The sequence below is a fragment of the Ascaphus truei genome, chromosome 6 (assembly GCF_040206685.1).
Source record: "Ascaphus truei isolate aAscTru1 chromosome 6, aAscTru1.hap1, whole genome shotgun sequence".
NCBI classification, from domain to species: Eukaryota; Metazoa; Chordata; class Amphibia; order Anura; family Ascaphidae; genus Ascaphus; species Ascaphus truei.
The window spans coordinates 55,577,095-55,595,900 of NC_134488.1; the positions used below are offsets into that span (position 1 = coordinate 55,577,095).

The 18,806-nt window shown below is 44.0% G+C and overlaps 1 protein-coding gene across 7 annotated transcripts in view; it reads left to right on the top strand.

Annotated features, from left to right (window-relative positions):
- PKNOX2 (PBX/knotted 1 homeobox 2) overlaps positions 1-18,806 on the top strand; it is a 752,321-nt gene that overhangs the window by 311,951 nt on the left and 421,564 nt on the right. For all 7 annotated transcript variants that reach the window (XM_075604325.1, XM_075604323.1, XM_075604330.1 and 4 more), the window contains one exon: positions 16,710-16,768. The gene's annotated coding sequence lies outside the window, so the exon portion shown is untranslated. The remainder of the gene's footprint in view (positions 1-16,709; positions 16,769-18,806) is intronic.

Consider the following 18,806-nt stretch of genomic DNA (forward strand, 5'->3'; position numbering starts at 1 on the left):
CCACAAAAATGATATAACGTTTGCCTTGATATACGGTATTCTGCCAAATGAAAAATCTTTCTGGAAAATGGCTCCCAGCAGTTCAATTCGCCACAAGCCGAGGAGGAATTCCTCAGTATATCATTATTAAGAAAAATATCAGTCGCTGATGATCCACAGCTTACAGTATGTCTTCCTCCAACAGTGACTAAGAGTTGGAAGCCAATGTGAAATATCATGCATCTTATTGCAAAGTTTTGTTAAATGATTATAGCAACATTCTTAACACATATACCTTGTAAATGTTAATATACTGTTCTTGCAGATTTAGTTATATCATGTTGCATCCTATGGGTGCTAACTGGGTTGTTCAGCAGCATAAAGCTATGACTCTTTTTGGAAGTCCGTTGTGTATTGATTGTATTGCAAGCATGCTATCATGCTACTTGCTCTTTAGTCTTTTGGTATTACTGTACCCTCCTCCACTCCTTATCTTTTGTTTTGAGTCAGCAAACTACTGTACTTTCGATCTACAAACCTAAGTCGTATCTGCAAAAAGTTATACATTTTAATACGCGTGCCACTACACGCTCTTTAGGTAAAAGTCATTCATAGTATCTACTTTGTTTCCTGAAATGTTGGTGGAATTAATCCCCCCATTAAAATGGGGAAAAAAAGACTTAATCATTTTACATTTCTGAAAGCTGAAATAGTTTTCTTACAGAAAACCCACCTATCTGCTAATGAACATATAAAGTTAGACTTGTTTTGATCACTCCTGTTACCTTTAACAATACATCTGTGTGGCGATACTTTTCAGCTATTGATGTCAAGTTCACTTCTACAGATGCCAACTCCAATGGTCATTTTTATTATCCTTGAAACTAATCTTAAGAAATAGAAAGTATTCTTGAGCAAAATCGATGTTCCTACTTGCTACGATAAATAATTTTTCTCATCCATAATAAAAAAAATTAAACAAGATTGATAATATGTGGAGGGGATTTCAAGATTTTACATAATTTAAACCTATATAGTCAAAGCTTAGCTAAAATACATAAATTATGTAAAACCTTCTATAGGAATTTTATCCATTAAAAAAGAAGCTTAAAATGACACCTGGACAGCACATCACCTGGTTTTGCAAGAATGTACTCGCATGTCTACAGCACAGCTAGATTTTTTCTTCTCTCTTTCTTGTTAGATCGTGTATCTTACTCTGTGAAAAAAAAACCTTACGTTTGATTTAGTTAAAGAAAAAGAAAGACCATCGTAATATTTCGTTTCAAACATAGAATTTCTACAAGCATGGCAATAAAGTAGATAGTGTACATACTAATCAAAGAAGACAGACCCCAGGCTATTATCACAGGTTTAGGAGACCGTTGTGGATCTATGAAACATAAAAGTTCAGAGAATTATGACATTTTCCAAAATCAGTAAAGTGACGTTAAACAATTAAAGGTTCATTGACTTTCGTGAAAAATAACATTTGTTTTTCTTATACCCACTTATTAGCATGAGGGCTTGAACCTTTAGCCATTAAACTTATACATTTAACTAACTTCCGAGGCCTTAAAATCAGTAACTTTGAGTGTGGCTACTACAATTTACTTCCAAAAACTGCAAAATCATACACATGGGCCACAAAATGTCAAAGGCAGAAAACAGGATTAATAGGACTATGATGTTTAATGTCACCTACACTAGAGGAAAGGGACCTGGGAATCATTGTTTCAGGTGTCTTAAAGTAGGCGAGCGATGTAACAAAGTAATGGGGAAAGCCAGCAGGGTGTTAGGTTGCATTGGGACACATATTCGGCTAGTGCCAGATCATTGGTAAGACTTCACCTAGAGTACTACAGTATGTTCAGTTCTGGAGACCATAACCCTAGGATAGACATTTATAAATTAGAGATTGTGCAAAGAGGGGCAACTATAAAGAAACTTTTAGAAAGCACGAGCGCAGATCAGAACTTTTTCACTCCTAAGGGAATTTTTAAAAAATCACTGGGAAATACACAAGGACTATCCTAAATATGAGAGATGGCAAAAGATCAAATAGGGTCTAGGGTTTTAGGCTAAGGCCCCGCTCCCAGAGTCAGCGCACCCGCACTGCAGACAGGCGGTGCGCTGACATACACAGACCGCGATATGCGGTCTGTAGGGAGCGGGAGCCGGGCGGGAGTGGGAGGTTTGACAGGGAGGGGGGGCGTGGCTTGAGCGGAGGGACCCGCTACTCTCCCCCCCCTCCCTCCACGGACTCGGGCTGGAGCTGCTGAGGGTAAGTATTAAACACACACACACGCAGGCACTCATTCATACACACACACACACACACAGGCAGGCAGGCACTCACGCACTCATACACACACACACACACACGCGCACACACAGGCAGGCACTCATACACACACACAGACAGGCACTCACCTGCTTTCACTCCACACTCCTCCCCGCTCCCCGAAGCCTCTCCTCCTCCCGAAGCCTCCCCTCCTCCCGAAGCCTCCCCTCCCCGTCAACGCTAGGAAACACCATTCTCTTGTGTCTCCTAGCGGCTGACGCGCCACAGCGTGTAGTCAGCTGTGCCGCCAGGGGGGACCGGGACCGGCTCGCGAGGATTCCCCTGCTGGTGGGGAACTCGCGACATGGCCGCCCGCGCCAACGAGCGCAGCGGGACCGAGGCCTTACAGTGGAGAGGGAAGTGGGCAGACTAGGTAGGCCAATTGGTTCTTAATTGCCATCAACTTCTATGTTAACAGCTATCACAAATCGCAACACCTTTTTGATTGACATGATCAGATAAGTGAGAGGTGGCTAGACAACAACCTGACATTCAGGGGGGGTTTCTCAACGCCTTCACTTTCTTGATTTATTATATCACCTGTTGAAAACACCTGGTACTGTTCTTGGAAGTTTAACTTGTGTTGCTTTGGCATTGTTGTGTCATAAAAGTAGCAACAACACAGTATTAAAAATGACTTTGCTTTTAATTGCAAATTTAGTGGTTCAGTTAAAAGACTTCATAAAAACAACCCTGCTTATACAACGAAAAGATAATAAGCTTTGCATGCACAGACACAAGCCTACGGGTGTTAAAAGTGACTATTAAAACATTTGTAAAGTGTATTTGAAAAATGCAAACACATTTTTTAGCATTTGTCATGGTTTTCCATTAGCATGACTTATCATTGGTACATGCAACGCTTTCAATGTCAAAATGAGGAGAAATTTGAATGTCTTAACCAGGGGTGCTCAAGTCCAGTTCCCAAGGCCCCCCCCCCCCAACAGGTCAGGTTCTAAGGATATCCATACTTCAGCACAGGTGGCTCAATCTGCATCTCAGTGAAAGACTAAGGGCCTCATGCAGAGAGCAGCGCTGGGAAAAATTGGAGAGGGAAATAAAATGTACCTAAAATGGCGAGTTTTTTTATCCATATGCAGAAAGGTGAGAATTCTGCAATTTATATCATGCATGCATGTGGCGAGTGTAAAAGGGAGAGATGCGCGCGGCAAAAATGGTTTAGAAAAAAATCGCGTTTTTTTTTTTATTTCCCTATGGCCGGCGACCTCCAGTTTCTTGCCAACTGTAGTTGGCGGAGCTAATAGTCGAATTTCGCGCCATTTTATTGGCGCGAACAGCCACTAGATAGCGATCGCGCCTTTCTGCATAAGGGCCTTTTTAAAGCTGGCGAGATTTAGGTTCTCGCCAGCCGCGCGGCGAAATTTGTAAAGAAAAAAAAATGGCGCTTTTTAATAAACTCGCCATTCCGTGCCTTTTTAAAGCTATAGTTCGCCAAAAAATGCCGCTTTGCCTGTTAGCGCTGCTCTCTGCATGAGGCCCTTAGCCACAGATTGAGCCACCTGTGCTGAAGCTGGGATATCCTGAAAACCTGACCTGTTGGAGGGATCGTGAGAATTGGAGTTGAGCACCCCTGGTAAAACCACAAATTTGGCATTCTTTAATTGAACGACTTCATTGATTAAAACTATATTGACGTGAAATAACTTCAGCATTTAAAGTTTGATCCACTCCTGGTTTTTAATTCTTACCACATAAGGATGCCGAGATTTGTAGTCCTGGATTTCAAATTGCAGGAACATGACTACAAATCCCATAAAGCCAAAGGGATGTGAGTTTTAAAACCAGGCGTGGACATGAAACTGTCCTGAAAATGTGGAGTTTGAAAACAGGTGTATGGGCATTTGATCCTGAGCATGAACCACACGCTTGTTAATCTCTTTTTAAATGCAATATCCATTAGGCTTGATTTCTTATGAAGAATGTTTGTTTTGTTTAACAGTTGCATTGCTTTGCAGATCAGTCTGGCAGCAAAAGAGTACTAAACATGTAATTAACAGTTGAATTGAGGAAAAGCAAATTAGGATGTGGCCACACCTCTAAGAGAAAGTTAGTTGGCTCCACTCGGATACAAAAATGCTCTACTTAAAAAAAAAAAAAAAAAAAAAAAAATCATAGTAGGAAGCAGTGGAAGTTCACTTGCATGTACATGCTAAATAGCGAGTAGTTATTACCAGAGCATATCATTGTGGCTAAATAATGATATAATGATAATGATATCTGGTTTTGTGAAATGTAAAGTGAGAAAAGAAAGAAAAAATGCTATTTTAAAAGAACAATCCATGCAATATCTTATATATGTGTTTAAAAAAAAAAAAAACTAAATCAGTGCTGTACTTTTAGATAATACTTACGGCCTTTTGATTTCTATAGCGGGTTTTGGCACACCTATGCAGCAGTGCGAGATTTTTGCAACACTTTCCTGTTTGTAATACCTTGCTGCCAATATTCCCAGCAGTTTGAGCTGCAAACTGTAACAATAGATAATGTTACCTTAGTAATATAAGAATACATTGTACAGTAGCTGTTGAGTAACACTGACTGAAGGATTGATTTGAAACTGAAAGGCAGCCATTTAGTGAACCCTGGGAAGCAGGATCTTTGCTGCTCAGTCACGGGAGAACAAATCGATCGGCAGCTTGCGTAATTAGTTTTCAATAAAGGTAAAGTTTTTTATTTTTTTATTTTTTATTTAAAGCTGCCTAGATTACCTTTTTAAAGTTGATCTATATAGTGGTTCATGTTCCTTTCCATTTTCAATCAGACTTATATGTGGAATCTCCGGCCAGGTAGACTTGAAATGATGGGGAAATATGTCTTTGAATTGTAAACGGGTTTGAGATGTTTTATCAAGGAGAAAGCAGAAACATACATGTTAACGGGTGTTTCCCTGATTTAGAGGGGAATATGGGTTCTTGCATCCCTTTGTTTTTGAAAGGAGAGGATTATCCCTGTAAAATGTAATATGCTACAATGTGGAACAAAATGGTAGTGTTTTTTTTATTTTTGTATATATGTTTAAAGGAGCAGTTCATGCAATATCCTACATGTTTGTTTTTTAATGGGTTCTGTTGTATTAAATCCTTTAACGCTTAATACCATTTTTAATGAGTTTTAATATACTGAGCATCCTTTGATTTCTATACCAGGTTTTTGCCCACCTCTCCAGTAGTGCAAGATCTTGTAACACTTTCCTTTTTGTGATAATTTGTTGCCAATATTCCCAGCAGTTTGAGCTGCAAACTGTAACAATAGATAACGTAATATTAGTAAACATTGTAGCTGCTGAGTTACACTGACAGAAGGATTGATTGAACCTGATAAGCGGCCATTTAGTGAACCCCGGGAAGCAGGATCTTTTCTGATCGATCACAGGAGAACAAATCGATTGCCAGCTTAGGTAATTCGTTTTCAGTAAAGTGTTGCTTGATTGTAATTAGATTGTAAGCTCCTCTGAGCAGGGACTCCTCTTCCAAAATGTTACTTTTATGACCGAAGCACTTATTCCCATGATCTGTTATTTGTATTATTTGTTATTTATATGATTGTCACGTTTATTACTGCTGTGAAGCGCTATGTACACTAATGGCGCTATATAAATAAAAACATACATGCATACATGCTTGGATTTCCTCTTTAAAGCTTGTTCAGTATGGTAGAGAACATACAGAGGGTTAGTCCTGCTATGGTGCTTTAATAATTGGTATGCACTAGCTGCTGTTTACATCTGTATATGTCGTTACTCAACAGTAGAAACCATACATGCAAGTAAAAAAAAACAACTATTAGTTATATAAGGGTATATCGCTGGCTAAAACTCTGGCATTTAGATTCTATATGACATCAATTACTCTGTGCACTGCATGTTTTGCTTGCCTACGGCTGGCTATGGGATGACATTTGTAAGTTAATTATCTCTCAAATCCCCCTGACCGTTTAATTTTCTACAGCTGCTGATAGTTATACTCTATGCATTTTTTCTTTTCCTCTATTACTTTGTCCCAAAGTTGTATTGGGCTAATATATATATATATATATATATATATATATATATATATATATATATATATATATATATATATATATATATATATATATATATATATATATATATATATATATTATTACAATAGTTTATCTTAATGCATCCTTCCTGGTAAACAGCTTGCTGTATATATGTCCATGGAAGGCATGGGCTAAAATAGCCTTTCCCAAGATCACACAGAGTGTATGACCACGGCAGGAAATTAACCCTGAATTGCTGGTCTTTTTTCAAGACCGTCTACAGCACAGTAGGTGTCGTTTAATGGTAAAGCCATTGCCTTTGAAACAGATTAACCTAGTTTGAATCCTTTTGTCTTGTACTTGTCATTTTGGGCAAATTGCTTTACCTCCTTATTTGTTAGGCACAGCAAATGTAGAATGTAAGCTCTGTGGGGTAATCGCTAGTTTCTGCATGCAGAGCAACCATTATAATACCGCCTGCATATGTGCTAAAAGGGAGTAATTTGCAGAAAAAACACAAGTCACGGTGTCTTATAAGCTAAATGAGATGAAAAGGCAACAAACTGAATCAAACATTTTAGACAAATTTACATATATTTAATGAACTAATATTCCATTAGCAATATTGATGGGGCATATTTGGCACACAGTCACTGACATGAGAATGCTGCAATATATAGAATAGCAAAAGTATGATTAAACTCTTCAAACTGTCTTCCCCTGTGGAAAGTGGAGACAAAGTGACATTGTTGGGGGTGGGTCCCAAGACTTACAGCTGTTGGCTCTGTGGACTCATAAAATGCATTGGGACTGCTGATCCATCTGCTTGCCTGTAATTTCACCTAACCATGTTCAGGCAACTATATAAAAACAAGCATTTAATTTAAAAAAAGACAAACCTGTGCAATAGAGGACAAGTGAAAAAAAATATAATATAAACTAGCTGAGAGACACGGCGTTGCCCATGAGTTAAATTTCCCGCTAGGAAAAGGCGGGGGAAAGGATGGGGGAGGGACAGTGGACAGGAGGAGGGGAGGGACAGTGTACAGGAGGAGGGGAGGGGGGGAGGGACAGTGGACAGGAGGAGGGGAGGGGGGGAGGGACAGTGGACAGGAGGAAGGGAGGGTGGAGGGACAGTGGACAGGAGGGGGGGAGGGACAGTGGACAGGAGGAGGGGAGGGGGGGAGGGACAGTGGATGGGAGGGGGGAGGGACAGTGGACGGGAGGGGGGGAGGGACAGTGGACGGGAGTAGGGGAGGGACAGTGGACGGGAGGGGGGAGGGACAGTTGACGGGAGGGGGGGGAGGGACAGTGGACGGGAGGGGGGGGTAGGGACAGTGGATGGGAGGGGGGGAAGTGGACGGGAGGGGGGGTAGGGACAGTGGACAGGAGGGGGGGGACAGTGGACTGGAGGGGGGGGGGACAGTGGACTGGAGGGGGGGGACAGTGGACTGGAGGGGGGGGGGGCAGTGGACTGGAGGGGGGGGGACAGTGGACTGGAGGGGGGGGACAGTGGACTGGAGGGGGGGGGACAGTGACTGGAGGGGGGGGGACAGTGGACTGGAGGGGGGGGGGACAGTGGACAGGAGGGGGTGGGGACATTGGACAGGAGGGGGCGGGGACAGTGGACAGGAGGGGGCGGGGACATTGGACGGGAGGGGGCGGGGACAGTGGACGGGAGGGGGGAGGGACAGTGGACAGGAGGAGGGGGAGAGGGGGAGGGACAGTGGATGGGAGGGGGGAGGGACAGTGGACAGGAGGGGGGGGAGGGACAGTGGACAGGAGGGGGGGGAGGGACAGTGGACGGGAGGAGGGGAGGGTGGAGGGACAGTGGACAGAGGGGGGGAGGGACAGTGGACAGGAGGGGGGGGAGGGACAGTGGACGGGAGGAGGGGAGGGTGGAGGGACAGTGGACAGGAGGGGGGGAGGGACAGTGGACAGGAGGAAGGGAGGGTGGAGGGACAGTGGACAGGAGGGGGGAGGGACAGTGGACAGGAGGAGGGGAGGGGGGAGGGACAGTGGACAGGAGGGGGGAGGGACAGTGGACGGGAGGAGGGGAGGGACAGTGGACGGGAGGGGGGGAGGGACAGTGGACAGGAGGGGGGAGGGACAGTGGACGGGAGGAGGGGAGGGACAGTGGACGGAGGAGGGGAGGGACAGTGGACGGGAGGGGGGGAGGGACAGTGGACGAGAGGAGGGGAGGGACAGTGGACGGGAGGGGGGAGGGACAGTTGACGGGAGGGGGGGGGAGGGACAGTGGACGGGAGGGGGGGGGGACAGTGGACGGGAGGGGGGGGGACAGTGGACGGGAGGGGGGGGGGAAGTGGACGGGAGGGGGGGTAGGGACAGTGGACTGGAGGGGGGGGGACAGTGGACTGGAGGGGGGGGGGACAGTGGACTGGAGGGGGGGGACAGTGGACTGGAGGGGGGGGGGGGACAGTGGACTGGAGGGGGGGGGGGGACAGTGGACAGGAGGGGGTGGGGACATTGGACAGGAGGGGGCGGGGACAGTGGACAGGAGGGGGTGGGGACAGTGGACGGGAGGGGGGAGGGACAGTGGACAGGAGGAGGGGAGAGGGGGAGGGACAGTGGATGGGAGGGGGGAGGGACAGTGGACAGGAGGGGGGGGAGGGACAGTGGACGGGAGGAGGGGAGGGTGGAGGGACAGTGGACAGGAGGGGGGGGAGGGACAGTGGACAGGAGGAAGGGAGGGTGGAGGGACAGTGGACAGAGGGGGGGAGGGACAGTGGACAGGAGGAGGGGAGGGGGGAGGGACAGTGGATGGGATGGGGGAGGGACAGTGGATGGGATGGGGGAGGGACAGTGGACAGGAGGGGGGGAGGGACAGTGGACGGGACGGGGGGGAGGGACAGTGGACGGGAGGGGGGGAGGGACAGTGGACGGGAGGGGGGGAGGGACAGTGGACGGGAGGGTGGGGAGGGACAGTGGACGGGAGGGGGGGGGAGGGACAGTGGACGGGGAGGGGGGGGAGGGACAGTGGACGGGAGGGGGGTAGGGACAGTGGACGGGAGGGGGGAGGGACAGTGGACGGGAGGGGGGGGAGGGACAGTGGACTGGAGGGGGGGGACAGTGGACTGGAGGGGGGGGACAGTGGACGGGAGGGGGTGGGGACATTGGATGGGAGGGGGCGGGGACAGTGGACGGGAGGGGGGGGACAGTGGACGGGAGGGGGGGGGGGGACAGTGGACTGGAGGCGGGGGGTCAGTTAGACTGGAGGGGGGGGGGGACAGTGGACGGGAGGGGGGGGACAGTGGACGGGAGGGGGGGGGGACAGTGGACGGGAGGCGGGGGGGACAGTGGATGGGAGGGGGACAGTGGATGGGAGGGGGACAGTGGACGGGACCCCCCCATGCATAGCTCCGGAGTGTCTGACACACACAGTGACTCACACACACACTCACACACAGTGTCACACACACACAGTGTAACACACACACACATTGTCCCACACACACACACATGAGACACACACACAGTGTAACACACACACACACACACACACAGTGTAACACACACACACACACCACAGTGTAACACACACACACACACACACACACACACACACACAGTGTAACACACACACACACACACAGTGTAACACACACACACACAGTGTAACACTCACACACACACACACACAGTGTAACACACACACACACACACAGTGTAACACACACACACACAGTGTAACGCACACACACACAGTGTAATACACGCACACACACACGTCACCTCGAGGGAGGGAGGGGGTCCTCCTGCTGAGCGGAGCACTCCCTCGCGAGGGAGGAAGGGGGTCCTTCCGGGCGCCGCCATCTTAGGTGCCCCGCGTGGCATCTGCAGGCTGCCTGCCCACTGCCTGTCGGAGCACCGGGGGGGAGGTGAGTGGAGCACCAGGGGGGAGGTGAGCGGAGAACCGGGGGGGAGCTGAGCGGGGAGCTGAGCGGAGCACCGAGGGGGAGGTGAGCGGAGCACCGGGGGGGAGCTGAGCGGAGCACCGGGGCGGAGCTGAGCGGGGAGCTGAGCGGAGCACCGGGGGGAACTGAGCGGGGAGCTGAGCGGAGCACCGGGGGGGGAGCTGAGCGGGGAGCTGAGCAGAGCACCGGGGGGGAGCTGAGTGGGGAGCTAAGCGGAGCACCGGGGGGGGGAGCTGAGGGGGGGAGGTGAGTGTGATGGGGGGTGGGAGAGGACAGAGAGAGAGAGAGAGAGAGAGAGAGAGGTGTGTGTGTGTGTGTGTGTGTGTGTGTGTGTGTGTGTGTGTGTGTGTGTGTGTGTGTGTGTGGTCACTCCGCCTCAGGCCAATCAGAGGTGCAGGGGTGGGCGGGCCAAGGGACCAATGAGATTTCCCCTAGGGACACAGGAAGATGCAGACAGGCATACAGTGCTTTCACAAATATATAATAAGATATATATTTTTGTCCTCTATAGCAGGGGTGTGCAAACTGGGGGGCGTGCCCTAAATTTTCTGGCGGGGGCAAAGCGCTTTAAGATGCCCCGCGCTCTTTCCCACAACATTTACATTTATATACCGGGGGAGCACGCAAGGCCTCTGTATCTCCCTATTACCTGCTCTCAGCCGGCTTCTGGCAACACATCACCATGACAACACGGCGTCACATGACGTCGTAACATCGCCGATGCCAGAAATAAGGTATGAGAAGGGGGGCAAAGAAAAAAATTTGCACAACCCTACTCTATAGCAATACAAGTACTCAGCACTGTACATAGAATTTTGCAGGCATTTTAGCTTTCGCTCTGTACATTTTTGTTTTATAATTTTTTTTTACCTCAGCTTTATTTTCGTCTTGTAAAAAAGTTTGGGGAGTTTTTTGTCATCATAGTGAACTTCGTTGTACAAAGGACCTTGTTCATTTTAATGACAGGTTAACATATTCTTCACACCAGTAGATATGGAATAGCCCTTTAAGCAGTTCAAGCAGCATATTTATTTATATTTATTTTTCAATAGGTTTGAAGCAGGAGATTTCCAGAGTTGGACCGACCTTGATTTCAGCTCCGGGAACCCTATGCTTCACCAGATACTTACCTCTGTAAAGGGGTGCCGGTAGAATCTCCAGCTGGGCTAGTTTGGGTTCTCATAATTGCAGCTATAATGTCCTGAGGGCCAATAGGAAGCTACATCGTCATCCCTTGTCTTCCTATTGGCCTATGTGACCAGAACATTTAAAGAGCAGAGAGATACCGGCACCCCATATGGGGGTATGTATCTCGGGAGGCAGGGGGACATGGACCAAAAATTAATAAGGTTCAGCTCCGGAGACACCCTTCTTCAAACCTCCTCATTATTATTATTATTATTTTTTTTTTATTATTATTATTTTTTTAAACCTGTTGCTTGGACTGAAGCTTTAACATCCAGGGTATTTAGTTTGTACCTATTCAGCCGCTTGCTATTTGTGACACTGTAGAAAGGGGAGAGGTAATGAAACTCTACATCTGGGTGGAACTCGACTTGACTTTGAGCAGCAGCTTTCATTTTTTCCATCTCCCTTTGGCTTAGCAGGTCCCATTGTGCAAATGTGAAATGATACTGTTGCTCATTTTTCATTTTCTTGGCTATCTATCCATAAACCTTGGCATATGTCTGGCTTTTGGTTGACTGTGTAAAACAAGATCAAATCAGTATTTGACTCTTTATCTATTTATCTCTAGTTTATTGTATGTTATATCTTATTTATGTAGAGCCAACCATGTAAGAATATGTATACTAAAAATAGGGTTAAGTGTGAGATGGGAGTTTGTGCCCTGAAGAGCTTCCAGTCCAAGTGAAGAACAGTGCTGGTCAAATGATGTTGCAGCTTTCAAATCAGAGAGGTCCCCTATTGCTGTGAGTTTTCACAACTATCACTTTATCTGTTCATTATGCTGTGCTTGGTTCTTTGCTTGTGCTGTATGTTCTTTCACACCTTTTCCATCTCAGCTGCTCCTCTAATGTATGTAAGAATTGCCCAGCTGATAATGTGTCTATTCCTGGTGTGTGCAGTGGTTTACCAAGTATTTCTGATTCTGTGTGTGAGTTCTAAAGATTGATTTTCCTCTAGAAGGCAGGTCATGTTGTACAGTAAGAAGAGAACAAATAGCTCACAGCCAGGGAGCCAGGTGGAGATAAAAAAATTCCATTTATTTCAGTGCATAGCTGTTGACATCTTCACCCCGTTGGGGACAGAAAAACACACCTCCTACGCGTTTCAGACCGGTAGGTCCTTTATCAAGGAGTCTGGTAGATGGAGCAATCAGTTACCTTATATACCCTTAACTTCATTAAACTAATTAGACAAATCATGTTGTACAGTAGTTCTAAAATCTCAATTGTTCAGAAATATAACAGTACATGCAGAGGTTATAGCAAACCTTTTAGTACACATAGGCCTAGATTCACTAAGCTGCAATAAGGAGAAAGAGTTGTTAAAGCAGCAAAAATATGAAAGTTTGTATTTTTTTTAATTTTTTTTACAATAAATTAGTTCTGTAGTATTAGAATGATCTAATTGCTGCATTTTTTTTAAATATATTGTTATTCAACTCGTAATGCCGTTTTTAATGAGTTTTAAAGCATCCATTGATTTCTATAGCAGGTTTTATCCTACCTCCCAAGCAGAGCAAGATCTTTGTATCACTTTCCTATATGCAATAATTGTTGCCAATATTCCCAGCAGTTTGAGCTATAAACTGTAACAATTGATAATGTTGCCTTAGTAAGATAAGCATACATTGTAGCTGCCTGGTTACATTGGTTTGAAGCAGCCATTATGTTAGTAACACCATAAGGATTTCTGCAGATTTAGGCTACGCTTATAGTGCTGGTGACAGCGACGCGACGGTCGCTGGAAAATCAAATAGAGATGACTTCCAGCGATCGCGACCAATCCGTCGCGTCGCGCTTACTATAAGTGCACGCGACTGCGGCAATGCATTTGTTTTGCCGTTGCTGTCGCCGGCACTATAAGCGCAGCCTTATAATCAGAGCAGCAAACAATTGCCAGCTTAGGTAAGCATGTAGAATTATACATTGTCACATGCTTTACAAATAATACATTTGAAAAAACGGGGGGAATGTAGTATTGCAGCTTTAACGCCCAACCCCAAATATTATTTTTTAGCAGAGTAACACTGTTACTGCATAAAACAATGCATATTTTAACATGGAAGTTAAATTTGCCAGGAATGAGCATGAAAATTAGTTCACATTTTTTCAAATGTTTATGCTATACCCTAAATGCTGATATCTGGAGATTGGGTAACTGTACACTTTTAACACCTACCCCAGGTTGGCATTATCTTGCCTACAGTATGTGTATAGTGGACTTGATTTCAGAGTTCCGTTTTCTCCCTGAGGCAAGCAAGACTTGTGTTAACCCTAACCCTGCTCTCCTTTATTTTATTACATACTAAAAGGTCACGGGTACAGCCATAGTTATGTTGGACTTGCTTGATTAGCAGTTTAGCAAATGCACCCGGGTTCCTAAAGATAACGAAAATAAAGGAAGCTGAGAATACAGTGTTAGATTTTGATAGATTAGAGAAATGGTCGAGTGTGGCAACTATATATAATTTAATGGCAAATCAATGCAATTGGGTCACAAAAATCCAAAAGCAGAATACAGGATTAATTAATTAATTACACTATGTCAACCTCTTTAGAGAAAATGGATTTGGGAGTAGGATACATGCATGATTACCTAAAATAACTATGAATAGTTATAATAATATAATATTTTTATTACCGGTATATACACCCCTTGGAAACCCAAGTGGCTATCTAGGGATGGGCAACCCATGCTTAGCTGGCTACAGTACTTACGTCCAACAAAGGACTTAATATACACTGCACTATCTACAGTACCTGGTTGAAAAACACTGTCCTAGTGTGAAAAGTGGTTGCCCGTAATTTCCCACCTCCTGTACCATGTTTAATACGGTACAGTTCTAAATACTGGTGTGTTCTTAACAATCCTTCCACACAAAGTACATTGAGCTGAAAATCTTTTCTAATGTGCTGCAATATAAAGTAATAAATAGGCTTTAAAGCAGGAGACCCACCTATTATAGGGACAAATGAATTGTAATAAAGTGAGCAGAGCTCACCCATATAAAAACTGCCTTTAATATGAGTGTTTGGACCCTTTCAGTGTCAGTTAATGGCTCTGCAAAGCCTTTCTGATACTAAAGACTTTAAAAAGGCAGACCTGCCTAACACAAGTGCATATACTGAGTAGCAGTAAGGGCAAAAGTACATACAGCTGCAGCGGCCGTTATTCGAACACTTCATGCGTTGTGTACATTAGAATACCGATGTCATGACGCGGGATGTCTTCCAACCTTACCGCCTTAAGACCCGAGTGCAGAAAATGGCATTTTAGAGTTCTGGTTTTTAAACACCTGAAATTGACACAGTTACAAAGTACGGTACACATTACAATTCATTCATTTCATTGCACCCAAAGAAACAGAGTCCATGAAATTCAAACAAAGCAATCACGATAAGCGCGGGTGCCTGGGGCGATTGGCAGCGTTCATGCTGCGTGGAGTACAGCAGCGCACACGAAATCGGCGCCGTGATTTGTTCGAATAACGCCCACTGCAGCTGTATATAAATAACTCCGTTATTGCTGTTTTTTTATTTTATTTATATATTTGTCTGGTAGTTTATGCTACATTTACTAATGCTTCAAAGTCTATATACTGTAAATGGAAGTTGTTTTTATATAACATAGAGGTACATCAAAAGTAGAGTTATCTTAAGCTTTCAAAGAAATAAAACTGATGCATCGATTCTAACCATTAGTTCCATTTATTCAAGACAGACCTGTCAAGCCACTCTGCTCAGTGGGAGGCTCTCTCACTGATTTCAAGCATCAGTGTGTCATAAACATCAAGGGAGTCTCAGTTCTTGAAGCCAAAAGGTTTCTATTAAAATGTAATTGTTTTTTATTCAGAACCCACGGACCTCACTTATTTGGGTCCTTCCTCATTGACAGCTGTGTAATAATATCACACGCATAGTATTCCTACCTATCTAAAGTAGTAATACCATCAGCTATAAACCCGTAATATTATTGCTGCATGTGATAGTATTGTTAATGTCAAGTGGTAATATCATTGCCAGCAAACTAACGTATATGGAATTTTCCTTATTCTGATGTTCGCTGCCATAACATTCCCGGGAGCCATGTCTCCTACAAGAACATTGTCCAACAGAAGCTAAATATTCCCGGAACTAGGGGCTTCCAGAGACCAGATTGGTTCATTCTCAGGGAGATTCCTGATCCCGGTATGATAAGTTAACAAAATTGTGCTTACAATGGCTACGGAGTTAAGTATCTCTGGAAGCAGGGGGTCCCTCGAGCTAAAATCAACGCGCTTCAGCTCTGGAGACCCACTGCTTCAATCCTATATTTTTTTGCAGGGTCTGCTTGGACTGCTCCTGTGAAATTCTCTAGTTACTTTCTATGGGCCTCATGCAGAGAGCAGCGCTATTTAAAATTGGAGAGGGGAATAAAATGTAGCTTTAATGGAGAGTTTTTTTCTCCATATGCAGAAAGGGCATAAAACTGCATTTAGAATCCTGTCTGCATATGGAGAGTTTCAACCAGCGATATGAGCGCTGTTGAAATTAGTGGGAAAAAAATCGTGTTTTTTTTTTTTCTCCCCCACCGGCCGCCGAGCGCCAGCTTCTTGCTGGCGAAGCAAAATGTTGAAAATCGCGCCATTTTTTTGGCGCAAACAGCCACTAGATGGCGTTCGCGGCTCTCTGAATATGGCCGTTTTCAACACTGTAGAGATGTAGGTTCTCTCCAGCCGCGCGGCGAGTTTCAGAAAAAAAAAATGGCGCTTTTTTTAAAACTCGCCATTATCTGCCTTTGTAAAGGCAGATTTCGCCAACCATGCCGCTTTCCCTGTTAGCGCTGCTCTCTGCATGAGGCCCTATATGAATAAAAATAGGCATTACATTTATTTTAATTTTTTTAAACCCACCGAGTTTAACTTTTTGTTATATTGAAATTATTCTTAATTAATGTAATTTAAGCAGTTCATGGATTTTAAATAACCTTTTGTTCCTCTAATACAGAGCACTTGTAAAAATACTGCAAATTGTTTTCACCTTTGTACTGGTTAAGGGACAGGCTTCTTTAGGTAAATTGATTTTTTTTTTAGTACATTATAGAGAAATTGTAAACATGGCAGATATTTTTTTTCTACAATCCACAAAAATATTGCCAAGTATGACTGCACTTTTTGATAGTTAATAATAATGACATATTATTCAATAACAGTATACATTGTATAATATATACATGAATTGTTCCTGTTTTTGTCACCCCAGATTACAGAGGCGATTTTCATGTCACAGGCAGAGGGACAGTTCCAGCATCCCACAGAAAGGTAATACACATTTTTATTGTAAAGGCATGAAATCACTAAATTGTATGTATTCTGCTGTACATGGACCATGTTGGCATGATATGCAATGTTTTTGTAATGTAACAGGCCTCATATAGCCAGTCACTCTTAACTAGATTCTCTGGACATTTTGTTTGTTAAATGTTAGAAATCAGTCTGTGGACAAAAAGATGTTTGTAAAATGTCAGAAGTTATTATTTCTTTCACGTTTCTGCTTCTAGGGCAGTTTTTCCCAACTCCAGTCCTCGGGGAACCCCGTCAGGTCTTAAGGATATCCCTGTTCCAGCACAGGTGGGTCAACCAGCAGCTCAGTCATTGTAACTGAGCCACCTGTGCTGGAACAGGGACATCCTTAAGACCTGACTTGTTGGGGTTCTCTGAGGACTGGAGTTGGGAAACACTGTTCTAGGGGAACATGTGTGTTTTCTTTATTTATCATTAAACTGAATTTGTGTGCTCCCATTGGCAACTACTGTGCCCAGGCCCAAGAAGAGGAGTTAAAGCAGCAATACTACATTCTGGAAAAATCCTGATTGTGTGCCTAATGAAATGGCTGCCTTTTAAGTTTGTGCTACAGTCTGTGACATGCTACAACTGATATGTAACATTATATTACTATGTGTAACACATTATTGTTACAGCTTTCAGAGCTATACACAGACTGCTGGTTGGAACATAACAGATCTGTTTGCGATACTTTGTTGCCAAAGGGCAGATATGACTTTCTAAATGATCGCTATAGCAACCAAAGGCTGATCAGTACATTAAAAATGGCATTAGGAATTTTAAAAAATGCAGACAGTATTATCAAATACTACAGAACTGATTTTTTTTTAAACAAAATATGATTTTTATGTTTTGCTGTTTTAAGAAAAAGTATTTTTTAAGGAGCACTTTCAATCTACATAGAAATTGTAGGCACATAAAAACCACGTCCACCAAGTCTGTCCATTTATTAAGTGACTTAGAAGCTTAGTACTCCATAGCCTTTCCCCCCATCTCCTCGTGCATGTTTGCTTTTTATTGTAAATATTTCGGTACAATATGTTTTCACTTTACTCCATTTATTTCCCTGCGCAGTTTTTAAATTTTTTTTTTGTAATGTGCATTATATAGTACAAAAAAAAATACAAAATACCCCATAATAAATAAATATATATGTAATATGACTGCTAAGCGCCTCTCATTTATAGCGTCATAGGGCACCCAGGCCCACTTAATGACATTTACCAAACATCATTGGGCACTTACAGGGTTAAGATGAGACATTTTTTTTATAAGACCCTTTTGTAGTCTCATGGTAAAACCGATATGCTCTTCTTAGAGTGGAGAACGCGAGAATAAACAGCTAGAGTTGCCATGGGATTACTCTACTACCGGCTTTGGGCCCTTTGAAATAAAATGACAATAAAATCAAAAAGGGCTAGTAAAAAAAATAAAAAATAAAAAGTGACACTGGTCTTCCATATCATGACCACGTAATCACTTGTAATAGCGTTCACATGGTCGCAGGCAGACCCCCGCTGACATGAATAGAAGTAGAGGAGGCTCGCCTTCCATTGTGGTTGTGTTGTTTTGGGGCATGGAGCATTCACCTCTTGCGTCTAACGATTTGTATGTCTAAATATTGACCATGTGTGATTTATCCTTTGTGTTTTATTTTTTGATTTGTATCGCATACTTTGTTTGTAAAATTGTAAAATCCTTTTGGTTATTTTAATATTGTAAAGAAATACCGATGTGAAAACTCTTACAATAGACCCACAGGTAATTTATTGGGACATACAGTACATGTGTGTTAGCCACTATTTTCGGACTAATGACTGACTGCAATATATAGAAAAGAAAAAAGTTATATCTACTGTATGGCGCTTAGCCCCAAGGTGAACTAAATATATAAAGAAATATTATACAACCAGATGGAAGGTGGTATCCACTTGGGCTCTCCTCATGAAGACGATCAATCATGTAAAAAATATAAAAACAAACATAGTGTAATACAGTCACTAAAAAAACACGC